Source organism: Mytilus galloprovincialis, chromosome 12, assembly GCF_965363235.1.
Source record: "Mytilus galloprovincialis chromosome 12, xbMytGall1.hap1.1, whole genome shotgun sequence".
In the NCBI taxonomy this organism is placed as follows: domain Eukaryota; kingdom Metazoa; phylum Mollusca; class Bivalvia; order Mytilida; family Mytilidae; genus Mytilus; species Mytilus galloprovincialis.
Window position 1 is genome coordinate 69,779,102 of NC_134849.1, and position 22,732 is coordinate 69,801,833.

At 32.4% G+C, this 22,732-nt stretch overlaps 2 long non-coding RNA genes across 2 annotated transcripts in view; one reads left to right on the forward strand and one right to left on the reverse strand.

Annotated features, from left to right (window-relative positions):
- Positions 1–22,732, reverse strand: part of LOC143054702 (uncharacterized) — a 107,171-nt gene that overhangs the window by 69,242 nt on the left and 15,197 nt on the right. The window lies entirely within an intron of this gene.
- LOC143053553 (uncharacterized) lies at positions 69–1,867 on the forward strand. The gene is made up of 3 exons (XR_012971400.1): positions 69–468; positions 1,029–1,097; positions 1,639–1,867. It is a non-coding gene; the product is annotated as an uncharacterized LOC143053553 (long non-coding RNA).

Genomic DNA, 22,732 nt, shown 5'->3' on the forward strand with positions numbered 1-22,732 from the left:
GTGAAATGGACAGGAAATGATATGTACACACTCAAGAGTTGGGGCCTTGTGAAGGAGACCACATTGCTTTGTACATTTCTCTTAAATTGCTACAGTCCAAAATATAAAAATAATAGATAAAAATTGGTGAATATTATTTATTTATTATTATAAATCAAATATTTAAGATTTAGGTAATTAATAGTATAATGATTAGGGAAACATTTCAAGGAATCAAACAACTCCCAAAATAACCCCAACACTCAGGTCAGATTCAAAATTTGAACTTGCAGACATTACAAGAAAAGATGTCTTAAATATTTATCTTGACCAAAATATGAATTTTACCATGGATGTAGAGTTGTGGACTAAAAAGAGCCAAAGTAGTCTATTAACATTAAAAAGTGCAGAGGTATATATTCTTCTGATGACATGACTATTGGATTTGTGAAGATTGATGTTTTCATATATTTTGGATTGAATCTTCTGGTAAGTTGAAATTATGAATATAAGTATTTCAACCTTTTTGAATATTATGAAACTGCTATTTCCTTCAAATAACTTGTGACATATATATATATAAGTACCATGTAGGATCAAGAAAATAACTATATAAGACCATTCAATTTTTTGCATAATTACATCATGTTCATAATTACTGTGGTATTTGTGTATGACACAAGACTTATATCTTTAAGACAATCTCTTTTATATGATATTATTTGATAGCAAAATTGGAGATCTGTTGTATGACTGTAATAATTAAATATATATAATAGACATCTATTCCGAAAAATCATAAACTGTTATCTTTTAAAATTTAGTACATATGTACTCAATTATCATGATTATGGATCAAATTTAAGATTTTTAAAATGGCAAGACAAACATTTTGTACATGTAAATGCGGGCCTATGATGTTAAAGTAAAATAAAAGACCAATACTACATGTACTAATCAAAGTAAAGAATAACCTATACACTTCATGCACAGTATATGTAATAATTATTTTGTTTAATTGTAATAAGACAATTTTTTTTATATTTCAGAACTGGTGAAACAAAAGAAAATTGTTTTCTGATAGGACTGAAGAATGGACACATTCAATCAGACTTGGAGTAAGTAGTTTTATATGAAAGAAATCCTTATGAATGCTTTTTAAGTAACTTTTGCACATATTGGACTTTTAACAAATTTGAAAAAAATCAAAAGTTGTAAACCATCTGTAATATTTTTTTGATATAAACATGATATATATCTTTAAAATTAGCAAATTGAAAACAGGGGTTACAGCCCACAGGTCTTATTTTATTGAGAAAATCCCCAAAACAGGTCATAGTAAATTCATTATAATTATCTGCCCTTGATTTTACAAGGATTTTTTTCTTAAAATATAATTACTCTTTAAAACATGCTTAACATCTTATTTTTCATAGTTTAATCTTATAATTTCAAGTTTTAGATGTTTCTGTTGTACTATGTATATTGAATGATATATGGTAAAAATAGTAAATTCAGGTCAATATGTCAAAATGAAGGAAAACCCCACCTACTTAGGCAGCTCACAATTTACCTGTATAACATAGAGAAATTTGTCAAATTCCTTTTAGTTAAACCAATAATGCATGGTAATTTTAATTTATGTCCTCTTTTTTTCAGGTTATGTTACTGCTTGGTGCACAAAACACAACAGATCCATGCAAGATGGTCATATCAATGATGCTGTTACAGAGCAAATCAGTTATGCACGAAATAAATTCAGGAACTTGTGATAATAATTTATATTCAAAGAACACTGAAAAACCCTTAAAAATATGACTAATAACTGAAAATGAAGAAATTGTGAAGAACTAAAAATGTCAAAATTATACATTCATGTATAGTAATTTGTAGTTGCTTAAATAAATTCGATCAAGTTTGATAACATTTTTTGCATTTTATTGTATGAAGGCCTAGTTTTTCTTCGCAAGAAGGCATGGCAGTGGTAAAAACCTGAATCTTTGGAATGAAAAAATTCTTTCATTGAAGACAGAATTTTTTCATATTCTTAAGGCGGATTTTTTTTCATATTCTAAGGCGGATTTTTTTTCGAAGGCGGATATATTTTCCGTTTCATTAGGCGGATATATTTTCCGTCTCTTTAGGCAGATATATTTTCCGTCTCTTTAGGCGGATATATTTTTGAGAAAAACATTTTTCCTTTTAATTAGACGGAAATTTTTCCTCCTAAGACAGGCGGATAAATTTGCATATTTCGGCTCTATTCCGCCCGTAACCCGCCTGGAATCCATGTAAGAAAGAATCTTTGTGTAAAAGTGGACTTTAAACGGATTCCCTCTAAAATATCCGCCTGGAATCCGTGTAAAAGACGCCTGGATTTTTTCGTACAGGATCTGTCAAGGCAATTCCTTTCATTGCATCATTTAGTAGATTTAATTCTAATATGACGTGCTTAATTCTTTCGCTTTGTAAACAACACCGTGATAAAATTCTCGATATATCCATACTTAGCGCAAACTCCAAGATGTACACAAATGGCTGTTTAAATATGCCTCCCACGTAAATCCACATGTATCGTAAAACCTATGTGTAAACGGTTGTGGATTTCGCGGTGTCAACAATTACAATTGAATAAAACCCTACAGAACATTTATTCTGATTCTGACGCATAACAAAAAGAATTTACACATTAGAGAACGGAAAAATGGACAAAATAAATTAAAATTCCCCGAAATTCCAGTAATGATTTTGGCGCATTAACGTCATTTCAAAACATGACATCAGACGAATGAAAACGTCAAAGCTGAAGGATTTTCTATTGCGTTTACCTTCTAAACTCGGATACAATTGCATTAAAATAAAGTATTGAGGTAGGTGTTGCTTGTTTTCTGTTCTATTGCATTATTCGCACCTTTACCGTAAAATTAGCAAGTCAACATAGCGGCTCCTTGGTTACAACATGTCAACAGTGAATTTAACGGTAGCTAATTACGATAAAAAAATGTAAATTTAAAATTGCAAATGTTGGGTTTTCTGAGAAGTAAAAAAAGTAATCACATTTTTTTTCTAGCGGTTAGTTAAGAAATAATTCATGCAGGTTTATTAGATTTGTTTTACATTTATTGAACAGTGGGTAAAATAGAACAGCCACACACACGGTATACCCATCATGGCTTCAGTTTTTTAAATGATCGTATTTGTCCTATTAGAATCGAAATAATTCATGGAAGCCATAGATTTGTTGTAAATTTACACATGGCCTGGGCCGTGATATTCGTTAATTTTATCCCTCGCTAACGCTCAGGATAAAATTCGAATATCACAGCCCAGGCCATGTGTAAATTTCCAACAAATCTATGGCTTCCATGAATTATTTCTTAATTATTCTCAACTTGGTTTGACAGTTTTGAAAGCATATGGGATTGGAAAAGGTAACTATTGTTGATAAAAACTATGAGTCTATGTTTTACTGATTCTATCATCTATAAAAACCTCTACATTTTAAAACTAGTTAATAAGGTCAGGAAACGCCTTTAAATAGAGATCTTGTACTAAATATATATAACACAATTATAGCCTTTGTTTGAGGTATTAAAATTGTCAGTGTAAGGTAGACAATTCTTTGATTTTGTCTTAATTTTGTCTCCTAGACAATAATAAGTTGTTATATATATCATTTATTTTTAGAGGTGTTTCCTTTGAATATCTTATGAATTTAAAAAAAATTTCTTCAATTAATCGATCATAAATAAATATATGTACTTTTTAAAAACTTTTAACAATATGATATTCATTAGATATTATGTTTTAAGATATATTCTAATAATATCCGGAAATTATGCTCTTTGCCATGTTTGCTATCCGCCTTTTCTATCTACCTTCAAAAGAAATCAAATTGGTTAAAATATACAAATTAATAATATTGAATTATGCTTTATCACATTTTTGGCTTTTTGGAATAGTTATCAAAGTCACCAGACTTATAATTTAATAATATTGTTTGTGTTGTATTCAGACCCCTCTACCATGTCTACCAAGAAAATCGTTATGAATGCACACATATAAAAATTGCTGTTTTGTCCAACAAAATGATTGGTTTAAACGTTGTTTTCAATTTAGACTTGTACATGTATGTAAAAATGTATCTTAATGATCAAGAATATTTCATTGTTTGTTTTTTTGCAGGTAAGCTGATAAAATGGAATCAAATCTTTGACTGTTCCAAGAAAATGTCAGTGTGTCTTAAAGTTGTTGATTTCTCCAAAAACATCACTTTTACTGATATCAAGGTAAAATATTCTGAAGCCAGACAGCGCTTAAGGGAAAGTAACAATGAGGAAGAGCATTGTAGTGAGGATGAAGAGGATAATCAAATTATGCATGTAGTTGGTGATGAAGAAAACAGTTTGAATGACGGAGGAATGCTGTGTTGCCCTGTTGATGGGTGTGTCAAAAGTTTTATTAAACATAAAAATTTGGAAGACCATCTTTTGATTGGAAACTGTAAATTTAAATTGAAAAATGAGCCTACTCTTGACATGACAAAAAAAATGTACTTAACAAAAGTCACCAGTAAAGTTGAGAAAACATATTCTTTGTCATCTAATACAGTTGTTGCTAAAGAAAATATTACAGAGGGTTGGGCCTTAAAGACCAGAAAACCGCCAACTTTATTTAGTAAGGAGCAAAAGCTGTATTTGGATGAAAAGTTTAAGATAGGAGAAACAACTGGAAAGAAAGAGGATCCCATAACTGTGGCACAAGAAATGAGAACTACTAAAGTGAAGGGCAAAAGAAGATTCAAAATGAGTGAATTTCTCACATCACAGCAGATAGCTAGTTACTTTTCGAGAGTTTCGAGGAAGAAAGTTGAGGATAACATGCCTGCCACCATAGAAGAACATTTGTCTAGTGTTAGAGAAGAGATTTTGACAAAACTTAATGATTAGTTATTTAAGTTTGAATCTGTTGTACCATCATGGATCACTGTTGATATATAGATTAACTATTGTCTCAAAATGTAAACTTTATTTGAATAAGGTTTTAAAACATGTTGATTGCATGGCTTTTCCTAGTATTGGTCACTATTCCTATCCTGTATTGAACAAAAGGTTGAATTGAGACTAGGCAAAAAAAAAATGCTTGTTTCCCCACCCCACCAAAATCAGAAATAAGCCCCCAGGTAAAAAAAATATTTTCTACAAAAAATTATATATAATTTTTATTCCAAAAGTAATAATTTATTTCCATTTTTTAAAAGGGCCTGAAAGCAAAAGGATTGATAATCTAAATAAATGTACTCAAATTGAGCACAAACAACTGATATGTGGCCTAGACTGGACAAGTCAAACTATTCATGTGACCATGCTATGACATCCAGTTAAAAAAAAAAGATAACCTGCCTTCCTGGACTGTTTACAAAGGGTAGACTTGGGGGAGGGGAAACAAACATTCTTTTAAATGTGGCCCTAGTACAAAAAAAAAATGATATATTTTGAGACAATTTATTGTAATTTTATTTTATACTCAAATATAAGACCTACAACATTCAATATTATGTGTAAATAACATCAACTTTGATATTGAAGTGGACAAAGTAAAAAATTAGCTACCATGTATTTCTTTATAGATATAGCACTTATAAATGTAAGGTGTTTTTGTACTATGGATTACAGTTTAAGAAACATTCTAAAAGTTTTAAGTTTAGAAGATTTCTGTTGTAAAGAAGTTACTTTTATCTCAATCTAATATTTTTTCAAAAGTGAATGCAAAGATGGGGAACATCCATATTTGGTGTATCAATGCATGTATATCTTGGTTTGGGTTTTCTGACCTTGGCCTCATTTTCTTGCATCATGTATACACATACATATTATATGACTGAAATAAACACTGCATGTATGGAAAAGAAGTATTGAAGAATAAACTTCAATGAGTCATGTATTTGAAATTTGATTAAGTCAATAGTCAATAAAAATATCAAATTAGGAGGAGACCTGAGAGTAAATTTTAATAGCAATACATCAGGGGAACAGGTCAGGGTAATAAAGTTATACAAGTATTATACCATTAGATCAGAAAAATCAGTTCTATGAAGTTATATTTGAGGAATTGCTGATAAATGCGTAAAAAAAAATGTTATTAGACATGTAAGATAGTATTTCATGTTTTTTGTTAAAAAAAGGGGGGTGGGGGTGGTATACCCTTTTTTACAACATATACCTCAATAATGTGATAATGCCCCAAAAGTTTTTATTCATAGATGTATTGACCAAAGTGAGCTCTTAGTTACCTTCAAGCCATTTATGGTCTACATTTCTGCAAAAAAAAGTTTTGAGGGTCCAAACTTGACCAATTTTGGCTAAATTTGACATAAACTTTAAGACCAAACTTTGCGCCATGCATACTCAAATAAGATATCACATATTGCAAAGTATCCTTTTTTTTTTTTATTAAGGATATAATGTTTGTCTTCAATAAAGTTTTGTATTTAATCTGGATTGCATTAAAACCTGATTTTAACCATATTTAAAATGTCAGTTTCAAGTTTATTTTTTGTCATGGTTGCTAGGGAAAGTCTTGTCCATAGCACCAATAAAGAATTTACGATAGAATCAACATTTCTTGTTTATTTCTAGTTAAAACACAACTAGGTAGTACAAAAAAAACCTTTTCCAGTAAAATTATTTTTTCAAGTGGCCAGCTGTTGGTTGATCCTTTAGATTTTTGGAATTTTGATCAAAGTTTTAAAATATCAAAATTTCAAATGGTGTAAAAGTTTTGAAATTTTGAAATTTTAACCAAATTATTCAAATATTAAAATTCTAAATATTGTTTTTAAATTTGATAGTTTAGGATTTTGATCAAACTTCTAAAATATTAAACCTTACGTGCATTTTTGATTATTTCACTTTTTGAAAGTTTGTTTTTTAAATATTTGATTAAAATATCAAAAATAGAAAAGGGGCAAAAAGAGGGGTACCTGTAAAAAGCGAAACGAAATAAAAGCGGAACTAAACGAAACAATATGAATTGAAAACATACTGATACTTAAAAGTTAATGTATGAAATAAAACGACAGACAGATAGGTGTAAGGGGTGAAAAATTGGATGACAAAATAAATATTTCTCAAAAGAAGAGAATTCATTTCAAAACAAGACGTACTTCGTAATTTGTACGTAAACAACCTATTCTAAATTATCGATTTTTTGTTGCCAGTGACGCATACTTCATGAATGTTCCGAAATAAGTTAGCAATAAATACAACAGGGAGAGAGTGTGCATAATGAAGACATAACCTTTCAATCAGTTTCATGAATTGAGGTCTGGAGCTGGCGTATGGCAGTAACTGCTAGCTTTATGTATAGTAGTTCTTTGTTAATTTATTATCATTGTCATTTTGATTAGTTTCGTTTGTTTCCTATTTTGACATAGGACTTGCATTTCTTTTCAAGTGCGTTTTACTGTTCGTATTACTGTGTGTTTTTCATTCTTTATTGGCTAGCGGTATAGAGGAGGGTTGTGATCTCACGAAACACATTTAACCCCGTCGCATTTGTGCGCCTGTCCCCATTCAGGAGCCTCTGTCCTTTTAAGTCTTGTATGATTTTAATTTTAGTTCATTGTTATATTTCGAAGTTTAGTATGACATCTATAATCACTGAACCTGTACACTTTTTTGTCATGGGGCCAGCTGAAGCGCGCCTAGCACAACGTTCATTGCTACGCTATACATTAAGTATTCCTTCCGTGTTATTTCTTGGAACTGATATAAATCATAAAAGGCAATATATTATCGTCATACAATCGATTAAAAAGAAAACAAAACGTTTAAAGTTGCATGCGACCGATGCGGTTTACTGCGAGTTGGTCAGTTTTCACTGTTACTTCTAAAAGAGGGACGAAAGACACCAAAGGGACAGTCAAACTCGCAAATCCAAAACAAACTGACAACGCCATGGCTAAAAATGAAAAAGACAAACAGAAAAACAATAGTACACATGACACAACATAGAAAACTAAAGAATAAACAACACGAACCTAAATCTAAATGTTACAGTTGGGCACTGGGAACACAGTCCGTGTATATCTGCGTCCATTCGTTTTTCGTTTTGAAATATCAAAAACAAAAAACAAAAAACGAAAGTGTTTTCATTAAATCGTTTTTGATTTCATAAAAACCAAAATGAAAAACGAAAGTGTTTTCATTTTTCGTTTTTAATTTCTTAAAAACCAAAACGAAAAACGAGAGTGTTTTCATTTTTCGTTTTTGATTTCTTAAAAACCAAAATGAAAAACAAAAGTATTTTCATTTTTCAATTTTGATTTCTCAAAAACTAAAATCGAAAAATGAAAGTGTTTTCATTTTTCATTTTTCATTTCACAAAAACAAAAAACAAAAAACGAAAGTGTATTTATATTATCTTTCCAACACAGTTTAATTGTCATTCAAAAAATTACAATGTTGTCATTTGTCATTCATTTAAAGGTCGTTAAAGTATAGCACAGCGGTTGTCAGATCAATACTACTTTAATCGAAGATAATGTCGACGGATGCAAAAGTCTTTATCAATCTAAACAATATGGATGCGTGAACTTTATTACTTTTAAATTTAGAAAGGTCGATCCAAGATTATTAGAATTGATGACCAAGATCCATCTGCCAGTATTTTACGAACTACGAGGACGATAATGTATTTTGCTTGATCAAATTTTCAAAATTTCCGCAATTTCACAATTCAAACTAGGATATTAAATTGGTGTGTCATTAGGAGCCTATAAGGTATTAATTTTGCTTATTTGTGAAGACTATAAGGTGACATTAACTAGAGATCGTTGATGGGGGATTATGGAATTGAGAATAGTGGACAAAAAATATAAATAATAGAGACAATGGACCAAGAAATAAATAAAATAGCTAGAATAATGGTGTTAAAATGTTATGATAAAAGAATAATTGTCAAAAAGTATAAAAAATAGAGAAATATGGCATAAAATATCAAAGAATACAGAAATTAAGAACCCCGAATCCAGACCATTATACTAATTGCCTTAATGATCGTTAGTTTGTCTCTGGGAGATTGCTATTGGTAATCATACGGTTTCTCTTTATTTCTATGTCTATTAATTAAGAAGCATGCTTTCATTATTTACCAACATTTTGCATATCACATTATAAAAAAAGACTATTATTTTGCAAACTACCATAGATTTCCGGTAATTGTTCGGCATAGACCACACCACATTGGAGTCCCTGTAAATTTTTTTCAAGTGGAACTCAGTTACCCATCCTACCCCATCATACATAAAAGTTAATAAACAAATGTCTACGGAAATACTTCTGTCCGAACAATGTGTAAAGGGGAGCTTGGTAGTTGATGTCTACTGGAGAAAAAAATCAAGGTTGCTGTTTAGCTTATTTTTTTTCAAAGATAGGTCCAAAGTTGGGGTCGATCACCGAACCCCAACCTTACCGAAAATGTAATAAAAATTGTCCTCACTAGGGGCAAAGGGAAGCTGGGTAGCTGGGGTCTACAGTAGAAAAATTCAGGGTGTTGTTCTGCTTAGTTTTTTTCTTCTAAAGTAGGTCTAAAGTTGAGGTCGTATACCCTACAAAAACCCTTACCAGACAGTTAATAAAAAAATTCTGCGGCAATACTTTTATCTGCTCTAGGTGAGAACGTAAGCTAGAGATCTAGGGCATACTTGATCAAAATTACAAGTTAATTTATAGCACGGATCAATCTTTTTTAAGCTAATAAAAAATTTACTTGCCCACCATACTTTGAATACAAAAAATAAACCTTTTGTCCAGTCATATTTAAGCGAAATCCACTAGTTCAGAGGTAGAATGTTTTGTAAAAACAGTTTTGTGTAGCAAAAAAAAGTTAAAGCACGAGTATAACTAATAATAACATAAGATGTACATTTCATTATAATTCGTTATTCTGATTGGCTAACTGCACACCTTATGTTACATTACACAACGAAAATCATTATTCAGGACGACACGAATTCCACAATAAAGTGCAATCGTGAATTTAATAAAAACTTGATAAAAATCGTGTTTTCATGATCCTAGCTAAAACATGTAATTATAAATATTGAATGCTTCTTTTTGTAACTTCATAGGGTTGTAAAAGCGTTGACCGTGCGTACATTTTCAGAATGAAGCGCTCCCACTTTTCATACACAATGTATTTTAGTCATCGCTTTACACCTCAATGAAGTAACAAAAAAAAAAAAGCTTTCAATTCTTAAATAAACCAGAAATGAAATTTTAAAATTCATTGAAAAGTGTCTTTGACTGCTTAATTATATTTTAAAAACTCATGATATAGTGGTTATATATCAATAAAAACATTTTAGTTTGAGTCTTATGCAATATTTGTTTTTATATATTTGAAAACTGACTTCTACCGACTGGTTGCTTGAGACTGGTCTCACAAACTCCGCATTTTCATTACAGCCGATTACATTGAGTGTGTAGACAAAGGTAATATCTTTGGATCGCTTGTTTGTTAGCTGAACTATGAAGTAACTAGGTAAGGTATACCACCCTCCTGTAGAAGGAGCCTAGTCCTACAGACAGATTGATTGGTTATTTGTAGAACTAGTCTACTCTTAAAGGAGGGTAGTTTACCTAACCTTATAATTCAAGCAAGCTAACCAAGGATATGCTACCTTTGCCTACACACTCCGTGCAATCGGCTGTAACTTTTTTACATTACAGGTTGCAACACCTTTCCAAATCATTAGGTTCCAATAAACGTTTGGAAAATTTACTTTATATGCTTTCCCATAGGGTTTTATGCAGAACAATTACCGGAAATCTATTATTGAAACTTGCAAAAACAATATCAAAATCGAATTCTAAGTGAAGAATGAAGTTACTCACATTAAAAAAGGTTGAGACGTTGAAGGCCAAATATCTTTTTTTATTCTTGCGTGTCTTATTATAATCAGACGGTAATTTTAGAGTTTACAAAGAAATTTAATATTAAGACAAACATTAATGTCGAGTTTCATTGGTGAAATTAACACTACAATACAAAAAAAGGATTCTCAAATGATCATGACTTTTGCTTGTAGTAAAAGATCAATGAATGAATCAATCAATCAATCAATTGATCAATCAATAAAATTGAGAATGGAAATAAAAATGTGTCAAAGAAACAACAGTCAGCCTAACCAGAGAGCACAGCCGAAGGCCACCAATGAGTCTTCAACACAACGAGAAAATCCCGCAACCAGAGGCGGGCTTCAGCTGGTCTCTAAATAAAAATGTATGCTAGTAATGTGAAAATGGACGTCACACTTAACTTAGACAAAAAAAAACATAAAAACTAACAAAGATCAGAGTCTACTGTCTTGGGACAGGCGCAAAAATACGGCGGGGCTAAACATGCTTTGTTAGATCTCAACCCTCCCGCTATGCAATTATATCTAGCTCATGTAGAATAAACAATACGCACAGAGAAACTCAGTTTAAAAGAAATCCGAGTCCGATGACAAAATAGTAAACAAAAGAAACTACACAAAACGGATATGATTCATAAATTAACAAAGAACTACTAGCAGTAACTGACATGCCAGCTCCAGACCCCAATCAAAAATATCGAAAGAATAATTATATAGATATAAGAAGATGTGCATGGTATGAGTGCCAATGAGACAACTCTCCATCCAAGTCACAGTGTGTAGAAGGAAACTATTATAGGTTAAAGTACTCTCTTCAACACGAATCCTTGGCTCCCACCGAATATCAAGTTATAAGGATCCTCCAAAATGACTAGTGTAAAACCATTCAAACGGGAAAACCAAAGGTCTAAACTCTATATATAACCAGAGGCTCTAAAGAGCCTGTGTCGCTCACCTTGGTCTATGTGTTTTTGGTGATGGTGATGTGTTCGTAGATCTTACTCTACAAAACATTGTTGATGCTTACAATTATCTCTATCTATAATGAACTTAGCCTAGTAGTAGTTTCAGTGGAAAATATTTTGTAAAAATGTACAATTTTATGAAAATTATTAAAAATTGACTATAAGGGGCAATTACTCCTTAACGGGTCAATTGACCATTTTCGTCATGTTGACTTATTTGTAGTTCTTACTTTGCTGTACATTATTGATGTTTACAGTTAATCTCTATCTATAATAATATTCAAGAAAATAACCAAAAGCTGCAAAATTTTCTTAAAATTACCAATTCAGGGACAGCAACATAACAACAGGTTGTCTGATTCATCTGAAAATTTCAGGGCAGATAGATAATGACCTAATTAACAATTTTACCCCATGTCAGAATTGCTCTTAATGCTTTGATTTCTGAGATATAAGCCAAAATCTTCATTTTACTCCTATGTTCTATTTTTATCCATGGCGACCATCTTGGTTAGTTGGCAAGGTCACCGGACACATTTGTTATACTAGATATCCCAATGGTGATGGTGGCTAAGTTTGGTTGAATTTGGCTCAGTAGTTTCAGAGAAGAAGATTTTTGTAAAAGTTACGACGACGGACGACGGACGCCAAGATATAAGAAAAGCTCACTTGACACTTCGGGCCAGGTGAGCTAAAAAACGAGAAGCGAGAACGACATCAACAAACGACAACTACTGTGTTTTGTGTGATTTTTTTTATTACTAGACCAAATATTTCATGATTTTTTATTATCTAGGACTGTATTTTTGATTAACAATTGATAACCAAGTTTAATAAAATCATATGTGTGTATAGCAAACATATTAACTTTGGCTTGAAAGACGTCTATTTAATTGTTTTCGACTCGCTCTGCTCGGTCGGAAAAATTGACAAGAATAAAATCCTAAGATTGAACGCGTTCGTTCAACAATCTTATTAAAATTAATATATATATTAATTTTCTCATACACATAAGTATTACGAAATCAGAGATATACATTTTGATTAGATTAGTTCGTCTGATTTACAAATGTAGTGTTATCTGTAGTAAATTTACTGACTTCTTCAATAAAGGATTTGAATAAGAATGTGTCCATACCACATAAATGCCCAACTCGCACTATCATTTTCCATGTCTAGTGGACCGTGGAATTGAGGGTCAGAACTCTATATTTGGCATTGAAATTAAAAAGATGATATGATATAGAATATGTGTACTGAGTTTCAAAAAAAATTATCAGTACATTAACTTCACTTTCAAGTATAGAGATGTGATTTTTTTTCTGAGACAAATGCTTGTGACAATCCAAAAGAACTTGCAGTCATTCGATGTTCAGTACTTCAGTACTTTGATTGTTTGAAAACGAGGTCAAAATACCCTGCCACATTCGGTATGTGTTTTTGTTAGACCTTTTTTTCCCTTCTGTTTTGTATCGATCTCATACGTTAAGCCCTTTTCCACTGATTTGTATAGCTAGTTCTTATGCTGTGCTGTAACAAAACTGTCCCGGCTGTTTACAAACATGTTAAACGCCACAATATATTGCATGTGCCTGCTCCAACTCAGGAGCATGTAGTTCAATGGTTTTCGTGTGTTGATGTCTTTTATATGTGTTTTTCGTAATTCATGTTGTTTTAAGATAGGCTGTTATTTTTCTCAATTGAACTGTTTCATATTTTTCAATTCATGGACTATTGTAGCCGACAATACCGTATGTTTTTTTCTCATTGTTGAAGATTATATGGTTGCCTATCTGTAATTGCTTACATCCACTACAATTGAACTTTGTTGGATAGTTGACTCATTTGCATTAATACCAAATCTCCTTATTAAAAGTTGAGGGGTGTGTGTGTTTCTTTGGAAAATTTCAATGTTTTTCTCCCAGGTCACCCAGTTTGAATAGAATATTTTGACATTTTGCTGTGCTCTTGGATTTGAGTTAAGAGCCAACCAAAGCTCACGGCCTTTTGGTGGGTAGTTGATGACTATATGGTAAGCTCTGGATGTCTTTTTGAGTATTGCATACGGTGATTTGGTGATGTCTTCATGCCATGCATTGTCCTATTACTTTATATAGTAAGCTTATCAGTCAACCTGATCTATCAAAGAAGCTCTCCTCGCCTTTTGTATAGTCAGACGAAAAACAAGATATAAACTGACTTAGCTTGGTATATACATGTTTATTTAATATACTCATATAAATATAAAAAAGAAGATGTGGTATGATTGTCAATAAGACAACTCTCCACAAGAGACCAACATAACACAGAAGTTATCAACTATAGGTCATCGTACGGCCTTCAACAATGAACAAAGCCCATACCGCATAGTCAGATATAAAAGGCCCCGAAATGACAATGTAAAACAATTCAAACAAGAAAACTAACGGCCTAATTTATGCACAAAAATTGAACGAAAAACAAAAATGTAACACATAAACAAACGACAACCACTGAATTACAGGCACCTGACTTGGGACAGGCACATACATTTTGAATGTGGCGGGTTTAAACATGTTAGCGGGATCCCAAATTCAAGTCAAATTGATATTTTAAAACAACATAAAAAATATTTTAATAAATGTTGAAAATATTATTGTGTTTGTGAGTGGAAACCTACTTAAAATTGTAGAAATATTCAAAAGTAGCTCTCGCGTTTTTGTTCTGCGGCTACGTTAACGGAACACTCAATCAAGTAATCGATCTTCATGACTATGGCTTCAATATTTAATGGTATAAAATATCATATTCTGCTTGTCGTAGGCTCAAAAAGACTTCAAGTTGAAATAGATCTACGAAGAGTAAAGAACGTTCATGTGTGGTTTAGCAATTGTACATGCCCACGACACCGATGTCCAGATATTGTTCGGAAGATGTTTTGAGACGTTCCGATGCGACCGGACAAGTAAAATTAAACTGTTACAGTATATTACAGAACACAAAACTGGCTATATTTGCTGTAACTACAAGTTAAAAACCTGACATGGTTTACATTAAAGCAAAAAAATCCCAATCCCACGGCATCAAATAATTTAAAAAAAACCATATGACCTTTAACATTGGAGGTCTAAACTAGCATTGAGCCGTGTCCAGTTCCGAAAAAGAAAATAAATAGATGTGGAGTAAATTTACACGGGACAAAATCGCACACAATATATAGAAAAAATACAAATGATTAATGAACAGGGCTTTTATACCTGTTCTGCATCTTGAAAGGAGCTGGAGGGTCTTCAACGAGGAACTAGACCATTGATCCTCATTATACAAAAGTAACATAGGTTAGTGCATCGGACTATACGATAACATAAGTTCCTGGTTCGATCACCGTTCCGGTGAGAAAATTTCCAATCCACTATTAATAAATAGTTTTAAACTAACAATAGCCACACACTTGACTTTGTGGATTACATTATTTTTTTCATCATCCTACATATGTCTTTTGATATTGTTCATACATGTAAATACTAAAAGTCTTACAATGTATCTATATATTTTGCTCCGAGACCAGGACAACCGCGCTGAAGTACTTCCATTATTCATAGTTCATTATTCATTATTCAATAATGAATAATGAAATAGTTCACTATTCACTATTCAATATTGAAAAATGAATAATGAATAATGAAATGGTTTATGTTTCATTATTCAAATTGTAGCGGTGAATAGTGAAAACAATATAGAAAAAATTGACTGTGACACAATAGCTATATTTTGATTCGAAATGACAATAAGACGGTTTACGGAGGACCTAAATGCCACAATATGCATAAAAATGAGGAAATATAAAAAAAGAAGATGTGGTATGATTGCCAATGAGACAAATACCCAGAAAGACCACAATGACAGAGACATTAACAACTATAGCTCACCGTACAACCTTCAACAATGAACAAAATGAACAAAGCCCATACCGCATAGTCAGCTATGAAAGGTTCCGCAACGAATATTAGAAGACCTAAATGCCAAAATACGCGTGAAAATTAAGAATTAGCCAATTTTGAATAATGAAATGGATATTTGGAATAATGGAATGGAGTGCGGCGACCCTTTAGCCCCCAATTATAGATAAACCTTATACCTCATTCGATAGCTGATTACAAGACGAACAAAATGTATATAGTCAATATGTTCCGCAACAAATATTAGAAGACCTGATTGCCAAAATACGCGTGAAGATTAAGAAACAGCCAATTTTGAATAATGAAATGGATATTTTGAATAATGGAATGGAGTGCGGCGACCCTTTAGCCCCTAATTAAAGATAAACCTTATACCTCATTCGAAAGCTGATTACAAGACAAACAAAATGTATATAGTCAATATGTTCCGCAACGAATATTAGAAGACCTAAATGCCAAAATCCGCGTGAAAATTAAGAAACAGCCAATTTTGAATAATGAAATGGATATTTTGATCAATGGAATGGAGTGCAGCGACACTTTAGCCCCTAATTATAGATAAACATTATACCTCATTCGAAAGCTGATTACAAGACGAACAACATGCTTATAATCAATATGTTCATCAACCAATATTAGAAGACCTAAATGCCGAAATACGCGTGAAAATCAAGAAATTGCCAATTTTGAATAATGAAATGGATATTTTGAATAATGGAATGAAGTGCGGCGACCCTTTAGCCCCTAATTAAAGATAAACCTTATACCTCATTCGAAAGCTGATTACAAGACAAACAAAATGTATATAGTCAATATGTTCCGCAACGAATATTAGAAGACCTAAATGCCAAAATACGCGTGAAAATTAAGAATTAGCCAATTTTGAATAATGAAATGGATATTTGGAATAATGGAATGGAGTGCGGCGACCCTTTAGCCCCCAATTATAGATAAACCTTATACCTCATTCGATAGCTGATTACAAGACGAAAAAAATGTATATAGTCAATATGTTCCGCAACAAATATTAGAAGACCTGATTGCCAAAATACGCGTGAAGATTAAGAAACAGACAATTTTGAATAATGAAATGGATATTTTGAATAATGGAATGGAGTGCGGCGACCCTTTAGCCCCTAATTAAAGATAAACCTTATACCTCATTCGAAAGCTGATTACAAGACAAACAAAATGTATATAGTCAATATGTTCCGCAACGAATATTAGAAGACCTAAATGCCAAAATACGCGTGAAAATTAAGAAACAGCCAATTTTGAATAATGAAATGGATATTTTGAATAATGGAATGGAGTACGGCGACCCTTTAGCCCCCAATTATAGATAAACCTTATACCTCATTCGATAGCTGATTACAAGACGAACAAAATGTATATAGTCAATATGTTCCGCAACAAATATTAGAAGACCTGATTGCCAAAATACGCGTGAAGATTAAGAAACAGACAATTTTGAATAATGAAATGGATATTTTGAATAATGGAATGGAGTGCGGCGACCCTTTAGCCCCTAATTAAAGATAAACCTTATACCTCATTCGAAAGCTGATTACAAGACAAACAAAATGTATATAGTCAATATGTTCCGCAACGAATATTAGAAGACCTAAATGCCAAAATACGCGTGAAAATTAAGAAATAGCCAATTTTGAATAATGAAATGGATATTTTGATTAATGGAATGGAGTGCAGCGACCCTTTAGCCTCTAATTATAGATAAACATTATACCTCATTCGAAAGCTGATTACAAGACGAACAACATGCTTATAATCAATATGTTCATCAACCAATATTAGAAGACCTAAATGCCGAAATACGCGTGAAAATCAAGAAATTGCCAATTTTGAATAATGAAATGGATATTTTGAATAATGGAATGAAGTGCGGCGACCCTTTAGCCCCCAATTATAGATAAACCTTCTACCTCATTCGAAAGCTGATTACAAGACGAACAAAATGTATATAGTCAATATATTCCGCACCAAATATTTGAAGACCTAAGTGCCGCAGTACACGTAAAAATTAAGAAATAGCCAATTTTGAATAATGAAATGGATATTTTGATTAATGGAATGGAGTGAGGCGACCCTTTAGCCCCTAATTATAGATAAACCTTCTACCTCATTCGAAAGCTGATTACAAGACGAACAATATGCTTATAATCAATATGATCCGCAACCAATATTAGAAGACCTAAATGCCGAAATACGCGTGAAAATCAAGAAATAGCCAATTTTGAATAATGAAATGGATATTTTGAATAATGGAATGGAGTGCGGCGACCCTTTAGCCCCCAATTATAGATAAACCTTATACCTCATTCGAAAGCTGATTACAAGACGAACAAAATGTATATAGTCAATATGTTCCGCAACGAATATTAGAAGACCTAAATGCCAAAATACGCGTGAAAATTAAGAAACAGCCAATTTTGAATAATGAAATGGATATTTTGAATAATGGAATGGAGTGCGGCGACCCTTTAGCCCCTAATTATAGATAAACCTTATACCTCATTCGAAAGCAGATTACAAGACGAACAAAATGTATATAGTCAATTTGTTCCGCAACGAATATTAGAAGACATAAATGCCAAAATACGCGTGAAAATTAAGAAATAGCCAATTTTGAATAATGAAATGGATATTTTGAATAATGGAATGAAGTACGGCGACCCTTTAGACCCTAATTATAGATAAACCTTATACCTCATTCGAAAGCTGATTACATGAGGAACCAAATTTATATAGTCAATATGTTCCGCAACGAATATTAGAAGACCTAAATGCCAAAATACGCGTGAAAATTAAGAAATAGCCAATTTTGATTAATGAAATGGATATTTGGAATATTGGAATGGACTGGCAGGACCCTTCAGCCCCTAATTACAGATATATATTATACCGGAATCGAAAGCTTATCAAGAGAGGAACAAAAGGTATATAGTCAATTTGTTCCGCAACGCATATTAGAGGAGTAACGAAGGACTTAAAGATCGAATTACGCATGAACATTAAGAAATAGGCAATTTTGAATAATGAAATGGATATTTTGAATAATGGAATGGACTGTGGCGAATCTTTAGCCCCTATTATAGATAAACCTTATACCTCATTCGAAAGCTGATTACAAAAGGAACAAAATGTATATAGTAAATATGTTCCGCAACGAATATTAGAAGACCTAAATGCCAAAATACGCGTGAAAATTAAGAAATAGCCAATTTTGAATAATGAAATGGATATTTTAAATAATGGAATGGAGTGCGGCGACCCTTTAACCCCAAATTATAGATAAATCTTCTACCTCATTTGAAAGCTGATTACAAGACGAACAAAATGTTTATAGTCAATATGTTCCGCAACGAATATTAGTACACCTAAATGCCAAAATACGCGTGAAAATTAAGAAATAGTCAATTTTGAATAATGAAATGGATATTTTGAATAATGGAATGGACTGCGGCGACCCTTTAGCCCCTAATTATAGATAAACCTTATACCTCATTCGAAAGCTGATTACAAGAGGAACAAAATGTATATAGTCAATATGTTCCGCAATGAATATTAGAAGACCTAAATGCCAATATACGCGTGAAAATTAAGAAATAGCCAATTTTGAATAATGAAATGGATATTTTGAATAATGAAATGGAGTGCGGCGACCCTTTAGACCATAATTATAGATAAACCTTATACCTCATTCGATAGCTGATTACTAGATGAACAAAATGTATATAGTCAACATGTTTCGCAACGAATATTAGAAGACCTGATTGCCAAAATACGTGTGAAAATTAAGAAAAAGACTATTTTGAATAATGAAATGGATATTTGAATAATGTAATGGACTGAGGCGACCCTTTAGCCCCTAATTATAGATAAATCTTATACCTCATTCGAAAGCTGATTACAAGACGAACAAAATGTATATAGTCAATATGTTCCGCAACGAATATTTGAAGACCTGATTGCCAAAATACGTGTGAAAATTAAGAAATAGCCAATTTTGATTAATGAAATGGATATTTTGAATATTGGAATGGACTGGCAGGACCCTTCAGCCCCTAATTACAGATATATATTATACCTCAATCGAAAGCTTATCAAAAGAGGAACAAAAGGTATATAGTCAATTTGTTCCGCAACGCATATTAGAGGAGTAACGAAGGACTTAAAGATCGAATTACGCATGAACATTAAGAAATAGGCAATTTTGAATAATGAAATGGATATTTTGAATAATGGAATGGACTTGCAGGACCCTTCAGCCCCTAATTACATATATATATTATACCTCAATCGAAAGTATATTAGGAGAGGAACAAAAAGTATATAGTCAATATGTTCCGCAACGCATATTAGAGGAGTAACGAAGGCCTTAAATATCGAAATACACCTGAACATTGAGAAATAGCCAATTTTGAATAATGAAATGGATATTGGGAATAATGGAATGGACTGACAGGACCCTTCAGCCCCTAATTACAAACATATATTATACCTCTATCGAAAGCTTATTCAGAGAGGAACAAAAGGTATATAGTCAATATGTTCCGCAACGCATATTGGAGTAGTAACGACGGTCTTAAATATCGAAATACACCTGAACATTGAGAAATAGCCAATTTTGAATAATGAAATGGATATCTTGAATAATGGAATGGACTGGCAGGACCCTTCAACCCCTAATTACAGATATATATATTATGCCTCAATCGAAAGCTTATTAAGAGAGGAACAAAAGATATATAGTAAATATGTTCAGCAACGCATATTAGAGGAGTAACGAAGGACTTAAAGATCGATTTACGCGTGAACATTGAGAAATAGCCAATTTGGAATAATGAAATGGATATTTTGAATAATGGAATGGACTGTGGCGAATCTTTAGCCCCTATTATAGATAAACCTTATACCTCATTCGAAAGCTGATTACATGAGGAACCAAATTTATATAGTCAATATGTTCTGCAACGAATATTAGAAGACTTAAATGCCAAAATACGCGTGAAAATTAAGAAATAGCCAATTTTGATTAATGAAATGGATATTTTGAATATTGGAATGGACTGGCAGGACCCTTCAGCCCCTAATTACAGATATATATTATACCTGAATCGAAAGCTTATCAAGAGAGGAACAAAAGGTATATAGTCAATTTGTTCCGCAACGCATATTAGAGGAGTAACGAAGGACTTAAAGATCGAATTACGCATGAACATTAAGAAATAGGCAATTTTGAATAATGAAATGGATATTTTGAATAATGGAATGGACTTGCAGGACTCTTCAGCCCCTAATTACATATATATATATATTATACCACAATCGAAAGCGTATTTTGGCATTTAGGTCTTCTAATATTCGTTCCGGAACATATTGACTATATACATCTTGTTCGTCTTGTAATCAGCTTTCGAATGAGGTATAAGGTTTATCTATAATTAGGGTCTAAAGGGTCGCCGCACTCCATTCCATTATTCAAAATATCCATTTCATTAGTCAAAATTGACTATTTCTTAATTTTCACGCGTATTTTGGCAATTAGGTCTTCTAAAATTCGTTACGGAACATGTTGACTATAAGCATGTTGTTCGTCTTGTAATCAGCTTTCGGATGAGGTAAAAGGTTTATCTATAATTAGGGTCTAAAGGGTCGCCGCACTCCATTCCATTATTCAAAATATCCATTTCATTATTCAAAATTGGCTAGTTCTTAACTTTCATGCGTATTTTGGCATTTAGGTCTTCTAATATTCGTTGCGGAACATATTGACTATAAACATTTTGTTCCTCTTGTAATCAGCTTTCGAATAAGGTATAAGGTTTATCTGTAATAGGGGCTAAAGGGTCGCCACAGTCCATTCTATTATTCAAAATATCCATTTCATTATTCAAAATTGGCTGTTTCTCAATCTTCACACGTATTTTGGCAATCAGGTCTTCTAATCTTCGTTGCGGAATATATTGACTACATACATTTTGTTCGTCTTGTAATCAGATTTCAAATGAGGTAAAAGGTTTATCTATAATTGGGGGCTAAAGGGTCGTCGCACTCCATTCCATTATTCAAAATATCCATTTCATTATTCAAAATTGGCTGTTTCTTAATCTTCACGCGTATTTTTGCATTTAAATCTTCTAATATTTGTTGCGGAACATATTGACTATATACATTTTGTTCGTCTTGTAATCAGCTTTCAAATGAGGTATAAGATTTATCTATTACTAGGGGCTAAAGGGTCGCCGCACTCCATTCCATTATTCAAAATATCCATTTCATTATTCAAAATATGGTATTTCTTAATTTTCACGCGTATTTTGGCATTTAGGTCTTCTAATATTCGTTGCGGAACATATTGACTATATACATTTTGTTCGTCTTGTAATCAGCTTTCGAATGAGGTATAAGGGTTATCTATAATTAGGGGCTAAAGGGTCGCAGCACTCCATTCCATTATTCAAAATATCCATTTCATAATTCAAAATTGGCTGTCTCTTAATTTTCACGCCTATTTTGGCATTTAGGTCTTCTAATATTCATTGCAAAACATAATGACTATATACATTTTGTTCGTTTTGTAATCAGCTTTCGAATGAGGTATAAGGGTTATCTATAATTAGGGGCTAAAGGGTCGCCGCACTCCATTTCATTATTCAAAATATCCATCACATTATTCAAAATTGGCTGTTTCTTAATTTTTACGCGTATTTTGGCATTTAGGTCTTGTAATATTGGTTGCGGAACATATTGACTATATACATTTTGTTCGTCTTGTAATCAGCTTTCGAATGAGGTATAAGGTTAATCCATAATAGGGGCTAAAGGGTCGCCGCAGTCCATTCCATGATTCAAAATACATTTCAGTATTCAAAATTGGCTATTTTTTAATTTTCACGCGTTTTTTG